The 13,052-nt window shown below is 44.4% G+C and overlaps 1 protein-coding gene across 3 annotated transcripts in view; it reads left to right on the top strand.

Moving 5' to 3' along the window:
- pex5la (peroxisomal biogenesis factor 5-like a) overlaps window positions 1-13,052 on the top strand; it is a 235,196-nt gene that overhangs the window by 30,411 nt on the left and 191,733 nt on the right. The gene's annotated exons all lie outside the window — the stretch shown is intronic.

Here is a 13,052-nt window from a genome sequence, read left to right as displayed (position 1 = left end):
CAGCCTTCATGTTTCCCTAAATTAGGAAATATCTAATTGCATAAGCTATATAAGTGCTGACATTGCAGCTTGTGATCTAATTTGCACATCGCTACAGAGCATATAGCCCAAAACTCAAATCTGCTGATATTACAGAAGGTTTGTGTTCTGGGCACAGCTTGTTAAGTGCATTCTGAAAACAGGAGTATGCCACAGTAGCTTTCCATATATTTTGTCAGCTGGCTCAATTAAGCATGTGATTCAGTATGAAGCAGAACAATTTTCTACACCTGCAGGGATTCACAAATTCCACAGGCATTAACAACGTCATCTGTGCTGCAATATAAATCCCAATTGGTTAATTTAAAACTACCTGACCAAGGATGGCTAAATGTAAAAATATACTACTTGTGCACACCTGATGTCTGAAAACATTAGCTCATTTTTAAAAATGAATTCTTATGTACAATGTATGAAATAATGCCTGGGCTGGTCAGATAAATGTAGGGATGTTGTCTCCTGGAGGGTCGAGAACAAATGGTCACAGTCTCAGGATACCGGGTAGGCTGTTTAGGACTGAGATGAGAAGAAACCTCTTCACTCAGGGCTGGTAAACCTGTGGAATTCTCCACCATAGAAGGCTGTGGAGGCCAAATCACTGAATATATTTATGAAGGATAGAGATAGATTTAGAACATACAACCGTGCATTTGGCCCATCGAGTCTGCACCGACCCACGTAAGCCCTCACTTCCACTCTATCCTCGTAACCCAGTAACCCCTCCTAACTTTTTTTGGTCACTTAAGGGCAATTTACCATGGCCAATCCACCTAACCACGTCTTTTGGACTGTGGGAGGCACCCGGAGGAAACCCACGCAGACACGGGGAGACCGTGCAGACTCCGCACAGACAGTGACCCAGCGGGGAATCAAACCTGGGACCCTGGCGCTGTGAAGCCACAGTGCTATCCACTTGTGCTACCATGCTGCCCTAGATTTCTAGACTCTTATGGTGCCAGGGGTTATGGTACATACACGAGTGTGGCGCTGAGATAAAAGAGCAGTCATGATCATATTGAATGAGGGAACAGGCTCAGGGGCAGATTACCTACCCTCCTCCTATTTTCTGCGATTCTAAGTCCTGTCATTGTAGATATTTAAATTATTTTTCCATGTTCATAGATCCCTACAGTGTGGAAGGAGGCCATTCGGCCCATTTAGTCTGTGCCAACCCTCTGAAAGAGTGCCCTACCTAGGCCCACACCGCTGCCCTATCCCCATAACTCCAGCTAACCGTTTGAGCACTGAGGCAATTTAGCATGGCCAATCCACCGAACCTGCTCATCTTTGGACCACGGGAGGAAACCGCAGCAACTGGATGTAACCCATGCAGACACGGGGAGAACTTGTAAACTCCACACAGTCACTCAAGGTCAGAATCCAACTCCGATCCCTGGTGCCGTGAGGCAGAAATGCTAACAGTTGTACCACCGTGGCGCCCTAGTGCCACCGTGGCGCCCACATTTGGTCGGGCTGCCACACCGTAGAAGCATGTGAAGTCTGCATTCTGTTAACATAACATTTAAATAGATTTGTTCGCTGAAGATACACCTGTTGATGGACAGTGTTTTGTAGAAATTAGTGCAAATTTCAGAGCTTGGACAGCAATCCAGAACCCCCCCCCCCCCCCTCCCCCCTCCCAATCCTTGTAACCCCGCACATTGGTCAGGGCCACTCCACCTAACCTGCACATTTTTTTTGATTTGTGGGAGAAAAGCAGAGCACCTGGAGGAAACCCACACAGACAACGGGCAGAACTTGAAAATTGCACACAGACCCAGTGCCGGAATCGAAACTGGGTCCCTGGCGCTGTGAGACAGCAATGCTGCCCACCATGCTGCCCAATAATCATGTGTACATTAATCCAACACTTGACCCAAAATTTGATTTTCCACTCAAAATCAGGAGGGCATGATTTTGGGAGAAAGATTTCCTCTTGTGTTTCAAACACTGAATGAAATAAATGCTGGTCCAGCCAACAATCCCACATCCCGCGAAAAACTAAATAAAAATTGGACCAAAGTTTTTATTTTATAAATTGCAATTTTTAACTGGTAAGTTGTTCAATCTAGCGCTGTACATTAACAGGTGGCATCAATGCCACTGAAACTGGACTTTCCTTTCTGTCATGCAGCCAATGAAAATGAAAAACAAATTGGTAAAGGATAGAAGTTGTCATGGAACACTGGTGCAGATGAAGTGTCCCTTGATAGCTCTGTCTCTGAGGCAGGAAATTGTGGGAATCGTCACGCTGAAGCAGCTTGAACTCAAAGCAGTCATTTTATCAGTTCACTTGGGATTCTCAGTGGGGCTTGTTTTCTACTTTATGCCCCTCCTCCCAAAGGCCACTTGTCCCATAATTGTACTTCGAAGATGACATCAGGCATCCAACACGTCCTCCCAAATCACCATTCTACATCATGTCAATCTCTGCAATGAATAATTGCCAATCTAGGCGGTAAATAATTGCAGGTCTATTTTTTTCTTTTAATCATGGGAAGCATCACAGTCAAGCCCAGTCTTGTCCTGTTCTGTTGAACAACTAGGTTTCAGCAGGCATTGTTGGATAATGATCAGACATGAGATCCTAAGTTTAATTCTCCTCTTCCCTTAGCCTGTGGAACAATGTGGCCAAACATAATGGGGTAGCAATGTGGAGGGGTGGAACCATGGGCAATGCCAGGGGTAGCAATGTGGAGGGGTGGAACCAAGGCCAATGCCAGGGGTACCAATGTGGAGGGGTGGAACCATGGCCAATGCCAGGGGTAGCAATGTGGAGGGGTGGAACCAAGGCCAATGCCAGGGGTAGCAATGCGGCGGGGTGGAACCAAAGCCAATGCCAGGGGTAGCAATGTGGAGGAGCGGAACCAAGGCCAATGCCAGGGGTAGCAATGTGGAGGGGTGGAACCATGGCCAATGCCAGGGGTAGCAATGTGGAGGGATGGAACCAAGGCCAGGGGTAGCAATGTGGAGGGGTGGAACCATGGCCGATGCCAGGGGTAGCAATGTGGAGGAGCGGAACCAAGGCCAATGCCAGGGGTTGCAATGTGGAGGGGTGGAACCATGGCAATGCCAGGGGTAGCAATGTGGAGGGGTGGAACCATGACCAATGCCAGGGGTAGCAATGTGGAGGGGTGGAACCATGGCCAATGCCAGGGGTAGCAATGTGCAGGGATGGAACCAAGGCCAATGCCAGGGGTAGCAATGCAGCGGGGTGGAACCATGGCCAATGCCAGGGGTAGCAATGTGGAGGGATGGAACCATGGCCAATGCCAGGGGTAGCACTGTGGCGGAATGGAACCATGGGCAATGCCAGGGGTAGCAATGCGGAGGGGTGGAACCATGGGCAATGCCAGGGGTAGCAATGTGCAGGGATGGAACCAAGGCCAATGCCAGGGGTAGCAATGCGGAGGGATGGAACCAAGGCCAATGCCAGGGGTAGCACTGTGGAGGAATGGAACCATGGCCAATGCCAGGGGTAGCAATGCGGAGGGATGGAACCATGGGCAATGCCAGGGGTAGCAATGTGGAGGGATGGAACCATGGCCAATGGCAGGGGTAGCAATGTGCAGGGGTGGAACCATGGCCAATGGCAGGGGTAGCAATGTGGAGGGATGGAACCTTGGCCAGGGGTAGCAATGTGGAGGGGTGGAACCATGCTCAATGCCAGGGGTAGCAATGTGCAGGGATGGAACCATGGCCAATGCCAGGGGTACAATGTGGAGGGATGGAACCATGGGCAATGCCAGGGGTAGCAATGTGCAGGGATGGAACCATGGCCAATGGCATGGACAGAAGAATTCTAAGTGGAGAGTGTCTGTGGCTGTGGCCTGGGATACAATGCATTCTGAATGATCAGAAAGCCGTGTATTTGTTTCAAGGGTGGCAGGTGTGGGGTGCACCTTGACCATGGCCATACCCTGGCCCTTAAAATAAGATCAATAAATTTTGGAAAAAGTTTTTTGAGGTTTCCCACTACCCAGGCATCAAAGTAGCATTTTGAACTATATTAAGATCCCCATGGAGAAACCGTAAAACAAAATCACCAAATTTACCAAACAATCCCCCAATGAAGAAAGAGCCATCAAGATTTAACTTTTTTTAAACTTTTGCTTTAGCACAATTCCACAATGGAAATTGAAGATGAATTAACAGGGAAATGATACTTCAAATAAAAAGGTGAATTTCACTTTAAATAGTCGATACAACAAAGATATATCTACCATAACCACAAGCACCTGTGTCAGACACTGCAGATATTTGGCACCATGTGCAGTTCCAAAATTTTCAAATTCAGCCTTGGATCTCGCACTTTCTCACTTAATTGATTCGATCCTCATGTCACATATACTGGCAGCCATAATCCATCCGAGGTCCCCAGAAATGATTGTCACTTGAACGGCGCAAGTTCCTACAGAACCTCCTTGGTTAGGTTTACAGCAGGTTTGATTGCGCAAATTTCTCCAGATGCTCCTCTATCCAATCCCTTTAATAAACCCTATTCAATAGTCTGTTTGGATCTGGCAAGATTGAAGCTGCAGCATTAAAATTGTCCAATTCACAATCCCTGATGAGATCTACCTTCGGCTTTCTGGCCTGTTTAACTGTATTGGACACACAAAGCTTGTTGTAATTGTGTCTTCTCTGTTCGCCCCTCTGCCGAAGTTCTCCTTTTGTCTGCAGCTCTCATTTGCCAGCCACCATGGTTTTCCTGTGGATACCTCTTCCAGGTCATGGATCACCAGGTCAGATAGAATCCTAGAATCCGGTGCAGCGAGTCTGCACAGACTCTCCAAAAGAGCATGTTGCCTGGGATACTCTCACGAACTATCCCCTTAATCCCATCTTTCCTGTACACCTTTGGACTGGGAGGAAACTGGAGCACCCGGAGAAACCCACGCAGATAAGGGAGAACGTGCAAACTCCACACATCAATCACCCATGGTCGGAATTGAACCTGCGTCCCTGGTGCTCTGAGGCAGCAGTGCTAACCAGTATTTCTTAACTGCTGTTAATTTGAATAAGGCCCAAGTCAAGGGGAATGACAGACATTCAGTCACATGCTTTCAAACTGGGTAAGCAGCAAATTGCATTTGAGTATTCTCACAGGTAGCAAACCAAAAGTCAATGATTATTCTTCCCCAAGGCAGCAAAGTAACTGATTTTGGATCATATACATTTAGAAGCTAAAATTCAAACCTTTTCAGAAATATAAAAGCTTTGAATTAACACATGTGGACACCTGAAGTTGCAGCTTTGCTGTCATTAGGCAATTCACATTTACCCTTTTTCTCCACGTGGTTCCCTACTTTGCACACATGGGGCACAGGAGATGGTGAAGGCGAAGGGTGATGGATTAGAAGTGACTGTTCTTTGCACTACTCCATTACCTCTGGGGAAAATTCAAAGTTCATCTATAATTTAGGTTGAACAGAATGATTTTATATGAATTTAGTTGCACAAATTGGTTTGGTGTGATGATTAGTTCAGTGTTTTGTACTAAAACTACTTACTTAGTGGTTATTTTAGGGGCCATGATGAAGACCTGAGTGGATCATGAAGACAAAAAGGTTTGTTAATCCTGAGTTAACATGTCGATCCTCTCCCACACTTTATTTTGATTCAGTAGAGATTCTTCTGACCCTTTGGAGTCTAATTAGAATGTCAACCATATATTTAATTTTGGACATACAGTTGTATTCAACACAACTCTCACCATCATTGAAAATGATAAATGTTATTGTTAGGGTTAATTCTGTGCTCTAGTGCTTCCAGTGGCATACAGAAGCACATCAGAGGTCTATTAATTTAATTGGATGGAAAATCTTGGTCTTTCTGTTATGCTGCTTTCCATTAAAAGGCAGCAATTTGGCCTTGCCAGGCAGGTATGGCTTGATGAAGTCATGTAACAGAGGTGCTGAATACTCGGTGTGGAAACACAACAGATAGTGTGACACTGAGGTGTGGTCGGCCAGGAAAATTCCACTAGTCAACTGTATTTTGTACTGATTTCACTGAAACTAGTTAGATTAATGTTAGTGATATTGATGTTGAAATCCCACCACTTACGCCTGGATTAAACCTTTTGCTACAGTACAAAAATGACCTTGCCGATGTATGTGGGGTTAGAGCGAAGGCATCTAATTAGTTCAGGGCTGGTTGGAGTTTATGCTGCTGCCGGCAGAAATTGGGTACCTGTCTGACTGAAGAGACTGTTGTGATGACCTTCGAAGCACTGCAGCAAGAATAAATTGCACTTTTAAAAAAAATACCTGTGGAATACAATTGGTTTTAAGAATGTTTTAAAAAACTTAAAGGGATCAACCGTGATTTTCTTCAACAATAACAAGAGTTGAAATCCATGCCATACAGATCACTAGATATCTGTGAACAGCATTCTTTGAGGTCACCAGTTAGTGCCATTCCTTTGCCACTAACTGTAAAATCTATTTCACTGGAGTTTAGTGGATTACATAGTTGCAAATCACTTGCTCTCTGAATGGACTGTTAGCATTGTGACCCTCTTACTTGTGCAATGTTCCTGATGCTTGCATTTTAGGATACTTAAAATCTGCTTTACAGAATCTTGTAATCTATCTCTTCCACTGAGGCATAATATTTCTGTACATGTGCAAAATAAATAACTCGGAATGCCTTTCATCAGATACTTCAGGAATGCTTTGAGAACATCCCTAAAATGTTGCCCCTGTGCTCCTGGTGAGTTCCAAGACTGGGACCAAGTTTTGAGTAAAGCTGTTCCTCTGGGAGGCTGGTGTCAAGCATAAAAATGACATGCCCTGCCCAGCAGTGCGGATTTTGATTGATTAATTGCTCAATGCTGAAAATGTTGACTTGGGAAAAGACACTGCTGTTGGAATACCTTTCTTGCTGCCAGATTTCAAGGATTTTGTGAAGGGATGGCTGGTGGCACTTCAGTCCTGCAATGCCGGAACACGATGGGCAACCTCATCCGCTCTGTCAGGGTTAGTAAACCAACCCTCAGCAACTCCGTCAGGGTAAGTAAACCAACCCTCAGCAACTCCGCCAGGGTAAGTAAACCAACCCTCAGCGGCTCACACCAACCACCATGAATGATACAGGGGACATGGACCTCTGTGGCACTGTCACAAAGTCATGCCACATAGCCCCACTGCAGTCCATCCACTCTGCCTCCCTTATCCACAGAGAGCCCCATAATACTGTCTGAAAAGCGTGGAGACAGGTGTGGAGTGAAGCGGCTCAGATGTTGTACGCATCAGCAAGCTCCGCAAATGACATGCCTCGCTGAGCCTTAGCCTTGTCTGTGGATGAGTTTGCAGCCCTGGAGCATGCTGGTCCCGAACCCTACTGGACAACCTTCAGTGCATCAATTACATGTCCCACAATCTACTGGGTTATTTGCAAGAATGAAAGCATCAGAAAGATACATGAAGCGGCTATGTACAAATTGATGCTAAATACAACTCCTTTCAACCCTACCTCTTCTCTTCCCTTTTTTTGAGCAGGTAAAGCTAAGCCACAACTGCTGAGAGAGGGGAACTATGTGAAACCAATTTATGGGAGTGCTTTGAAGAAGTCACCAGTGCTGTGGATAAAGGGGAACCAGTGGATGACCTGTACTTTTTGGAAGGCAGAGGGAAGGCAGTGGTGTTGTGGTATTGCCACTGGACTGGTAATCCAGACACCCAGGGCAGTGCTCTGGGTCTGAATCCCATCACAGCAGATGGTGAAATTGAATTCAGTAAAAACAAAATCTGGAATTAGAAGTCCAATGATGACCATGAAACCATTGCTGATTGTAGTTTTAAAAACTCATTTGGTTCCCTAATGTCCATAGTGAGATAGTTAACTCTGAAATGCTCTCTAAAACGGCCTAGCAAGCCACTCAATTTTTTAAAAAGAATTTCCAAGTAAGGATCAATTTAGCATGGCCAATTCACTTACCCTGCACATCTTTGGGTTGTGGGGCGAGACCACACACACACTGGGAGAATGAGCAAACTCCACACGGACGGTGACCCAGGGCCGGGACCGAACCCGGGTCTCGGCGCCGTGAGGCAGCACTGTTAACCACTCTGCCACACCTGCAAGTCACTAAGTTGAAGACCAACTTGGGATGAGCAGTAAAAGCTGGCCTCGCCAGCGACATCCACATCCCATGAATTTGAAAAAAAATTGATTAGGTGTCTCATCAAAGGTTATTGCGGGAAAACAAAAGCTCAAATTTACAGGGTCTAGAAGACTGACTGACTAACAGGAAACTGGTGGTCAGCATAACAGTCATTTTCTGTTTGGCAGGGTGTGATGAGTAGTACCACAGGGATCATCTGGGGCATCAATTCTTTACAATTCATATAAATTAATTGGTATGGTTGCTAAATGTGCTGATGACTCAAAGCCAAGTAGGAAAGTAAGTTATGACGAGGAGATAAGGAGGCCAATAAAGTATTGGAGGCTTAAAAAAAGGATGGAGATAGGTTAAGTGAGTGAGCAAAGATCTGGCAAGTGGAGTATGAAGTGGGGAAGATGTGAATTGTCCATTTTGGCAGGAAGAATGAAAAATAAGCTTATTATCTAAATGGTGAGATATTGCTGATCTCAAAGATGCAGAGGGTGTCTTACTGCATGAATTGTAAAAGGCTAGTATGAAGGTACAGCAACTAATTAGGAAAGCTACTAGAATGTTATAATTTATTGTGAAGGAAATAGAATACACAAGTTAGGAGGTTAGCTATGCTTCAGTTATACAGAACATTGATGAGACCACATCTGCAGAACCGTGTACAGCATTGGTCACATGATTGGAAGGATATAAATGCATTTGAAGCAGTTAAGAGATTTACAAGACTAATACCTGGAATGGGTTGTCTTATAAGGAATGGTTGGATAGGCTAGGCTTGTATCCGTCAGGGTTTAAAAGAGTGAGAAGCAACTTGATTGAAACATTGAGGTGACTTGGCAGGAGGGATGTGAAGAGGATGTTTCCTCTTTGGGAGAATCTAGAACTAGGGGTCACTGTTTAAAAATAAAGGGGCGCCCATTGAAGACTGAGATGAGGGAACAAAAATTCTATCAAAGGATTGGGAGACTTTGGAATTCTGTTCTTCAAAATGTCAGAGGCAGAATTTTTGAATATCTTTAAGGCAGAAATTGATAGATTCTTGACCAGCAAGGAGGTGAAAGGTTGCGAAAGGTTATCGGTGTTGGGCAAGAAAGGGAAGTTGAAGTTCAAATTAGATCAGCCACAATCATATTGAATGGTGGAGCAGGCTTGAGGGGCCAAATGGCCTACTTCTCCTAATTCCTCTGTTCCTTTGTAAGACTGGAGGGATCAGCCACACCTGAAGGAACTTCCCGCTGACTTATCCACCCCACCATGGGGACCGTGAGAAAATGTTGCCTTTAGTGTTTTAACTATCAATATTAGACTGAAGAAATACTACTGGGAAACAGCTTTAGCTGTTAATTGCAATCATTCCAGTTTTCTAGATGTCCATTTGTCAAGATGATAAATGTCTTGAGTATAAAAATAGAGTAGATATGGGTATTAACAGCTGAATTATTAAGTTTGCTGATGACCTATAAAGGAAAAATGTGTAAAAAGGCTGTACTTGAGGGAGAGGTTCAAATATTGAACTAATGTTTGATGAGTGGCATTTAACTTGTCTAACTCTGATCTAAGTACCTGGAAATTCATTGATACTTTGCCTGTTTTACACACACAATGTGAATTCTCTGTCCTTACAGATGTCAAACGGGAACAAAATGTGCCAAGAATGGCAGGCAGCATGCAGATGCACATTGAGTCATGAGTGTGCTACCCACCATAACTGTATAGGCATGAAATGAGGCATTCAGAGCACCTAATGGTTATTTGCTCATTTTACCAAATTGGTTTCAGGTTTTCCTTGTTTGAGCTGATACTAGTGGCCTTAAAGACACAGCTGCAGGCTGCTACCAAAAAGATAAGTGAAATGTTCCAGTTTTTTTTCCTCCCACAGTCCAAAGGTGTGCAGGTTAGGTGGGGTTACAGGGATCAGAGGAGGGTGGAGTGGGCCGAGGTAGGGTGCTCTTTTGGAGGGTTGTTGCAGGCTTGATGGGCTGAATGGCATCCTTCTATACTTTAGGGATTCTACAGGTCCCCCGCTCACCCACTCCCACCAGAAGATTTACCTCCACTCCCCACCCTGGCAATGCTGGGGGCAGTACCAGGGTACTGCCATGGCTTGTCCCTTTCCCTCCAGGGGTTATACCTACCTATGTGCCCCTAGCAGGTTTCCCTTGATTGTTTCATGTTTTTCAAAAGCGGTTATGAACTTTTCCGATGTGACATCATGCCAGCGAAGGGAGAATTCTAAATGTGGGAAAACATATGGCGGAGAAGCCTAATAATTATATTGAAATTTATTAAAATGTATTTAAATGAGGTTCCCACCCGGGGAATTTTTCTGGCGAGACAGGAGTCCCTGTTTCATCAGACTTTGCCTTCAGTTCATGGCCTATCTTCAGGCCCTGTCTTCAGGAATACAACACCCACAGTCTTATTGGAGAGAGATTTAGCTGAATTTTGTTTGAAGAGGCTTACCAACAGCTTTCTGGAGAGGATTTAGTTGGATCTTTTACCTCTGCTGCCGAAATAAGAGAAAGCAAAATAGATCCTTGTGGGTCTGAAAAACATTCCAGTGCCATAATGTCCAATCACCACCTGTTACCGGGCAGTGTACGGCCTTTTGGGCCAGTTCATTGGTCATCAGCCAATGTGTCTTATCAAATTTTGCTCGATGGTGGTCTTGTGAAACACCTTAGAATATTTTGCTTTGAGAGATGTTATTGCTGTTATAAACATCCTGCTTCACACAGTCTAATGAAATTGTTAGTGTAGGTTAAAGGTGAACAACGCCTGTCAACCATATATCACTTTAACAAAAGATGCTGCAGTTGTCCAGTAATGTTGCAAAATTTACCACCTAGGAATTTGATCACGCCTACATGCACCAGTGGCCTTCGATCTGAGAGCTGAGTACCTGCTGAGTGAGACTAGCAGTTCACCACTGAAGCCCAGTGGAACTGCAGCCTGCACAGTGTCCTGCAGGTATTGTGAAGTTGGGGGGGGGGGGGAAGTCAGTCAGGAGGTGGGCAGGGCAAGTCAGGAAAGGGTTGATCAGTAAAGAAGTGGCCAGCAGCAGCCCAGGATTTTCCTGCAGAATTGTGAAAGGAAGCTCCTTTCAGCTCCAAAATTAGGTAAATATTATTTACTGAATCTACCTTTTTTGGTGGCAGCCTCGATTGATCCCTTTAAGAACGGCTGACTCGGCTTCATGCGAACTTGTGAATGCATCCAGCTGAACTGGGTTTTAACACAACATATATTAATGCAATTAAAGCATATTTCGACTTGCACCTTTTGTAGTCACACCATTTTATACACTAACAACAGCAAAGGAGGAAAGTGTTACAGCATTGTTGCTTCTGAGTCGAGAGAGGACGTTTTTTTTTTAATGCTGCTTGACCTGGAAAAGGTTGGAACTGATAGCATGCTAAAAACGGAAGATACCTTTCTTCAATGCTAAACTGATGAACGTAAAAGAAGCCCCAAATTATAAATAAAATTCCGGCGAGACCAGTAATAGTCGTGTCTGTTAATAGCAATGACCCAATTAGAGCATTGTTCAGATTTATTAGACTCCCATCCCCACACTTGGAAATCATCCTTCCATCACGAGTCCCCTGCAGAGATTCCAATTGAGTTGATATTGCTATTACTTACGCTGTTTTGCTTTTTTACTTAAAGATTAGACCAACTCATCTTGTAGGTAATTATTATATGAATGTTTGAATAATTATTCTTCAAAACGTAGCTGAATTTCTTTCATTACTGAGCATCGTTCTAAATGGCTCAGTTGGATAAACAGTATCTGTACTTACACCCGAACAGGGGCCGGAATGTGGCGACTGGGGGCTTTTCACAGTAACTTCATTTGAAGCCTACTTGTGACAATAAGTGATTTTCAATTTTCATTTCATTTCACTTTAACTGAAATACATTATTATAAAAAAGATAAGTCCCAATTTTCTGATTTCCATTTATTTTTCCACACCCACTGTATTTGTACTTATTCATGACTGGCTGTACCTCAGTAGCCTTTATAACTGACTTATTCCCTTCCTCAGTGTCTTCCTTGCCTATCTCTTCACTAAAGACAACTCAAACCTTCCTCCTATTCCACCATTCATTGACCTTGCCCCTTCAAGCCCACAAATTGTTTACTTAATCATAGAAGCCCTACAGTGCAGAAGGAGGTCATTCGGCCCTCTGAAGGAGCACCCTACCAGGCCCAATTCCCCACCTAGGGGCAATTTAGCATGGCCAATCCACCTAACCTGTATATCGTTGGACTGTGGGAGGAAACAGAGCAGACAGAGGAAGAACATGCAAACTCCACACAGTCACCCGAGGTCAGAATCGAACCTGGGTCTCTGGCGCTATGAGGCAGCAGTGTTGACCACTCTGCCACCCGTGCCACCCTATTGTCAGACTATTATCTGAAAGACTATTCAAATTGGCATGAACGTTGTGGTAAAAATATGCTAACTATTATTAAAGTGTAAATCGGATGGTAAATTCTGGTGACCACATTTGCACAGTTAGATGCAGAAATCTGTATCTGTCCAAGCAGCCTTGCTCTTCTAGAAACTTCACTGGAACTTAAACCCGACTTGTCGACCCAGCAGCCATCTGGCAACTATCCTTCACCAAATCATGCTGAAAAATTACCTCTCTTGTAAACAAGGCATGCTTCATTCACAACTTTGTTCTCACTAAATCTGGCTCACTGCTGATTACCCCTCACCTATCCGTGAGGCCTCTTACACTTTAAATAGCACTATATCCGCCAAATAATCCCAAATGTATCATTCCAATTGATATCTTAGTTTTTTCCTCGTTATCCCTTTTTCCTCAAATGAGCAACACATACTCATTTTAGGGCGTCCTTGCCTGACACTTGCTGAAG

This window comes from Scyliorhinus canicula, chromosome 13, assembly GCF_902713615.1.
Source record: "Scyliorhinus canicula chromosome 13, sScyCan1.1, whole genome shotgun sequence".
Classification (NCBI taxonomy): domain Eukaryota; kingdom Metazoa; phylum Chordata; class Chondrichthyes; order Carcharhiniformes; family Scyliorhinidae; genus Scyliorhinus; species Scyliorhinus canicula.
Note: the sequence above shows the minus strand (reverse complement) of the source record. Positions and strands in the feature narration are given on the sequence as shown.